Source organism: Octodon degus, unplaced genomic scaffold (genome assembly GCF_000260255.1).
Source record: "Octodon degus isolate 3935 unplaced genomic scaffold, OctDeg1.0 scaffold00124, whole genome shotgun sequence".
NCBI classification, from domain to species: Eukaryota; Metazoa; Chordata; class Mammalia; order Rodentia; family Octodontidae; genus Octodon; species Octodon degus.
The window spans coordinates 6,254,087-6,260,551 of NW_004524700.1; the positions used below are offsets into that span (position 1 = coordinate 6,254,087).

General features: G+C 35.5%; 1 pseudogene; it reads right to left on the bottom strand.

The window, feature by feature from the left end:
* Positions 1 to 6,077: 6,077 nt before the first annotated feature.
* Positions 6,078 to 6,200, bottom strand: LOC111812447 (annotated as a pseudogene).
* Between the last annotated feature and the right edge of the window lie 265 nt (positions 6,201 to 6,465).

A 6,465-nucleotide genomic window follows, 5' to 3' on the forward strand; every position in this document is an offset into this window, starting at 1 on the left:
TTATTATACTTCTCCCTAAAATAATTGCCCAGAATGATATCTCTTTAGCATAAAGTATCTCAGACACTCTAATATCCCATATGATAGCTATAGGCTGCTTAAAACTGCCTTAAAATTACACAGAAAATTAGTCAATCAACTAGCTAAAATAAATTAATATAAAATTATATGTCTAGCAAACTCACTCAAGCTAAAAACAAGTAGCATTACATCAATAAATTCAAGCTATTTACATAATTGCATCTTTTAAAAGCCTGCTTTGTTACTCCCTATTCATTTTTCTTTCGGCTACATATACCATGGTTAATAGATTTTTAATTAATTTCAATCAATGTGTCTTTTATATAAATATTGGAAACTGTATTATTAATGCTAACATTCAAGCATGCCACCCATGTTTATATGACTTGTACTCTATCATCTCATTAAGATACTGTGACGATGATTCCTATTTTATTTTATTATGTATTTAGGAAAGGATCTACAGGGTCTACAGGGTCTCACTACATAGATCAGACTCACAGTGATTCTCCCATTTATAGCCTCCCAAACACTGAGTTTCCAGGGGCGTGCCACTGCACCCAGTCTTAATTGCTGTCTCAGTGCACCCCAAGGGCAGGACCAGCAAGCACACTGGGCATGGAACCCCAGCCCTTCTGTCTGCCTAAGAAGCTGCTTTAATCAGCTGAGCTATCTAGCTGGCCTTCAATGATTCTTATTTTATAATAAAAGGAGCTGTAGTGTAAGAAGCTAAATGACTTTTTTAAGATCATCCAGAAAAAAAAGGAAAAACTGATATAAAAGTCCAGCTTGTCTAAGTCTAATGGCTATGTTCCTATTATAATATTCCACTGCCTCTCACTTTATTGTATGAGGGTCTCAGTGATGAATATTTTATGCTTTGCTTAATATTGTTATTTACTTTAAACCATTAGGTTTTCCTGCATTGTTTAAATCATTTTTTTAATTCTGAGAATACATGAGAAAAAATGCAATCCAACATGTAATGAATAAGAAGACATGTTTTATTTATCCTTGGAATATACACTTATGGCCATTCTTTTAAAGAAGATGATTATGTGTATGATAGTACTTGAAAAGCTCACCCTAAACTCAAACTATCTTCTCTGGTGCCTCTTGTTTCCTTATTTCACATAAAGGCTTGAGTTATGAAGCAACCCTAAGACATGGCCACATAATTATTTAAGATCAAGTAATATTTGAGGGAAGAATTGTAATCAGATGGAAAGACTGCAAGTCCAAACAGAAATGGTGGGCCAGATCTTTATATGTTTCTCAGTGTTTGTGAATGATAGGACAGAGTTTTTTTGAGGTAAGAGGAAGCATTATAATAATACTTAGATCCCAGAAATTCAGGACTAGAACAGATTATTAAAAAGCAGATCCCCTGTAAAGGAAAGCTCATCAGAATCATGACAGACTACTCAACACAAACCATCAACTCAAAAAGAGCTTGGAATGAAGTTTTTCAAGTCCTAAAAGAAAACAGTTTCTAACCCAGATTGATATACTCCACAAAATTATCTTTCAAAATTAATGGAGAAAGAAGAAACTTCCATGACAAAGGACACCTGAAGAAATTCATGATCATCAAACCACCCCTACAAAGATTTCCAAAAGATATTCCAGAAAGAGATAAAAATGATCGCAATTCAAAGAACAGCAACAGAAGGAAACCACTAAGCAGGGCAAGCAGTTAAACAGAGGGGAAAAGTAGGGAACCAGCAGCAGGAAAATAACATGACAAAGATAAGCCAATACATATCACTTATAACTATCAATGTAAATGGCCTCAATTCACCAATGAAAAGAAACAGATGGGCAGAGTAGATCAGGAAACAAAATCCAATAATATACTGTATACAATAAATACATTTAATTCAAAAGGAAATTCATAGGCTTAAAGTCAAAAGGTGGAAGTCAATATTCCATGTGACAGGAACCCAGAGAAAAGCAGGGGTAGCTATTCTGTTTCCAGATGATGTGAACTTTAATTCAAGAATGATGAAAAAGATAAAGAAGGTCACTACATACTTGTTAGGGGAAAACTTTTAAGAGGAAGAGACAATATATATACATACACAATTATAATGGGGGACCTAACACCCCAGTGTCACAAAGAGATAGATAAACTACACAAAAAAAATTAGCAAAAGAACAACAGAGTTTGGGTCCAGAGAGATAGCTCAGTAGAATAAGTGCTTACCTGGCAAGCACAAGGCCCTGAGTTCAATCCCTGGTACCACAAAAAAATAAAATAAATAAAAAAATAAGAACAATGGAACTTAACGATACTTGTGAACAAATAGACTTAGTAGATGTTTTGAGAGTGTTCCAAATGACAACATCAGAATACACATTCTTTTCTGCTGTCCCCAATGTTCCCCATAATAGACCATATACTAGCTCATAGAACATGCTTAAGTAAATGGAATGGAATTGAAAGTGTCTCATACATATTATCTGGCCGTACTGCAATAACATTGGAAATTATTGACAAATCAAACCACAAAACTCCATAAATGCATAGAAATTAAACAACTTCCTGAGTAACTAATGAGTCATATATAAAATTAAAGAATAAAATAAACAATATTTACAATCAAAGGCAAATGCAGTACAATTTACTGGATCCTGTGAGATGCCACGAAAGCAGTCCTAAGAGGAAAATTGTGTAACAGTGAATTCTCAGATCTGGAAGAAAGAAGCAGCCCAAATAAACATCCTTATGCTGCGCCTCAGACTTCTAAAAAAAAAAGAAGAAGAAGAAGAACTAGTCAAGCTCAAAGCCCAAAGAATGCAGGAAATTATAAAGATTAGGACAGAAATTGATATGATTGAGATGAAGAAACAATACAAAGAGTTAATGAATCCAAGAGTCTGTTGTTTGAAAGAATAAATAAAACTGATAAAGCCCTAGCCAATCTTATAAAATGAAAAAGAAACAAAAATACTCAAATTCATGTAATAAGTAATGAAAACAGTGAAATTATGACAGAACCTGTGGGAATTCAGAAGATCAATAATATCTACTTTGAAAATTGTTACTCACATAGATTGGAAAACAGAAGAAATGAACAGTTGCCTAAAAACATATGAACTATCAAAGGTAAATCAAAAAGATATAAAAATTCTCAATAATCAAATATTAGCCATTATAATCCTCCCAGATATAGAGAACACATACCTAAAATTTATCTGGAAAAAGAACAGACCTAGAATAGCAAAGATGATCCCAGGCAACAAAGCAAGGCAGGAGGCATCGCAGTCCTTAACTTGGAATTATACTAAAAAGCTGCTTTGATAAAATCAGTATGGTACTGGCAAAAAAAGAAAGACAGAGAGACAGAGAAAAGAGAGAGAGAGAGAGAGAGAGAGAGAGAGAGAGAGAGAGAGAAAAAAAAAAAAAAAAAACAAAGAAACAAAGAAACAGATTAGAATATTCAAGCACAACTACAAACTAACTCAGCCACCTTATTGCTGACAAAGGGGTCAAACACATTCACTGAAAGAAAGCTTCTTTAATAAATGGTACTGAAAAAAACCAGGCTTTTGACATACAAAAAGCTAAGACTAGATCCATATCTATCATTGCACTAAATTAAAGTCAAAATGGAACAAATATCTAAATATTAAAACAGACACACTAAATCTACTGGTAGAGAAAGTAGGTAGAAATCTTGAAGACACAGTGGCAGGCAGAGATTTCACGAACAAAATCAAAACTGCATGAGAAATACTTCAAAGAATCAACAACTGGGATCTCAGCTTACTAACAAATATTTTCATATCAGAAGAAATTACCAACAGAGTGAAAAGAAAATGCACAAACTGGGAATAAATTTTAACCAACTGTCCCTCAGACAAAGGACTTTTATGTAGAACACACAAAGAAGTTTTTAAAAACAGACTCCCAAAATTCAAAGACCCAATCCATAAAAGGGCATCTGAGATGAATATACAGATAAAGAAATGCAAATGCCTAATAAACACAAGAAAAATGTTCAAAATCATTGGTCTTTAAAAAAAAAAAAAAGTTTTGAATGACCAACATTGAGATTCCACCTCACCAGTGACCAAAATGGAGATTCTAGCTTTCCCCTAAAAGAGTTCCTGCCCTCAAGGAATCAACCAAAAACCATGGTGTGGCTATGGGAAGAGGGGGCTCTTCTTCACTATTGGTGGAGATGTAGCCTGTCACAACCACTGTGGAAATCACTGTGGAGGTCCCTCAAGAAACTAGGATTCATTCAGCCCAGCTATTCCTCTTCTGGATATTTCCTAGAGGGATTAAAAACATCACACCACAGTGATATATGTGCACCCATGTTTACAACAGCACAATTTGTCACCGTTAAATTTTGGAAACACCCAATTGCCCACCAACTGAGGAATGGATAAAAAAGATGTGGTATTTTTACACACTAGAGTACTACTTGCCTGTAAAGAAAGATAGACATGCAGCTTTTATAGGTAAATGACTATGCAACTGGTGACCATACTGATAAGTGAAATAAATCAGACCCACATGTGTAAACATTGCATGGTCTCCCTAGTGTAAGAATCTGAGGGAGTAAATAAGATCCCAAAGGTACAACAGATATAGTGAAAGGGAAAGAAATGGCTCAAAAGGAAAGAACAATTGGGTTAGGGGAAAGGAGCTGATAGATAGATAGACAGACAGACAATATCCTAGATAATATCATATATAAATAAATAAATATATATATATATATTATTAGCTAAGATAATATTACTACTAACTTCTAAGACTTCATTGAAAGGAACAGCTAATGATTATACTGTTTGACCAATCTTACATGCCTATGTCTAGTAGTCTCAACAACTACTTTGATGATAATAATATGCAATATAATAACCAGTGTCACTTTCCTATGTTTTTATTTTGAAGTTCTGCATCATTTTCATTTTTTATTCTCTTTAAAGTGATAAAAATACAAAAAAAGGAAATACTGTAAACACTAAGTTAGGTGGAAATATTATAGGATTGGGCTGAGCTTCAAGAAAATCAATGCAAAGATGAAAACTCCTTGCAACTGTCACCAGTGTTGCCGCCGCTAGAGGCCAGGCCTCAAGATAAGGACAGAATGACTAGGCCTACAGTAAGGGGTGACACCTGTTCTAATAGAGTCTAGACAGACATCAGTCTTCTCAGTGGCTGACCAAGACACTTGGACTCATCCCTTCCTGAAAATTTATTTATTCCTTCCTTTTACATTTGTTGCTTGTCTTTATTCTCCATTAGATTAATAATACTACCTAAGCAACTATAATTCTAATCTCATTGGTTGATCACAGCTATAACCTACATTGTACCCACATGGTTCTGCTCTATAACCCTTTCCCATGAAAAGTGGGGTCCTTGGGCAGCCTACTTTCTGGGCACCCTTTTGTCCCTCTCAGGGAGGAACTGTCTTTTTCCTTAATAGATATTTCCTACTCAACCCCTCCTGTTTCTTGCAATGCATTCTTTAATTCTGGGGAACATGAACTCGGTGTATTGGACATCAAGTGGTGTGGAAGTTACAGTATTTTTCTTACATGATTTGGAGGGTTTTTAACATTCCTATATCAGAAGGACAAAAGACAGACTTGAGGTACTGAAATGGAATCCTCAGCATAAAAGCCCCTACTTTGTTATTTGTCTGGAGTCAACTGCTCTAAATTGAATTCATTTGACAATGTTAATGCTATTTTGTGACCATGAGAAATCCTGAGCCTGCCTGCCCTCTAACCTCCACACTGCCAAGTGCACTAATTCAATATCCTTTGCACTCTTCCTGACCCTTGTCTTTCTCAGATGGCCCTACAGGGGAATGTGGTGTTGAAAAAAACCTCTGCGACAGGTCAGTGTGTCTGATAAAGCGAAGTGCCAGGAATAGTCAATTTTTCCATTCTGTGCTCTGGCTCAGAAGAATTTGTGCATGCTCCTTGAGCAGCCTGACACCACATCAGAAGTTCAACTGGTTTTGTGGTTGTTGTTGTTGGGTGTTTCTGGGTGGGAAGGTTTTTTTTTTTTTTTTTTTTTTTCTCAACCCTGTTTGAAACTAGCCTACATGTCAGACCGCAAGGCTGGGGCCCAGCTGCAGCCTTCCTTTTCCTCCTTTACAACCACCAAGACCAGCGTGTAGATCCACTGGTAAAGGAAATTGTAGGGTTTCAGTTGTTTTTTAAATTTGACTATTGTACATACAGTACTCATTTCCTTCCCTCTTTTTTACAATTACATTGTGATGCATGATGAAATTTTTAGCATGAAATTTGCTATTGGGTTTCCATCTCCTTGTGATTCCTTATTGGGCCCTGCTATCCTCTGAGTCATAAATAAAATTTCAACTTTCACATCCATTTCAAACTGAGGCAGAAGTATAAAAATTTAACATTTTCACTTTATTCTGGGTATCAGTCACCTTCTGTGTGCTC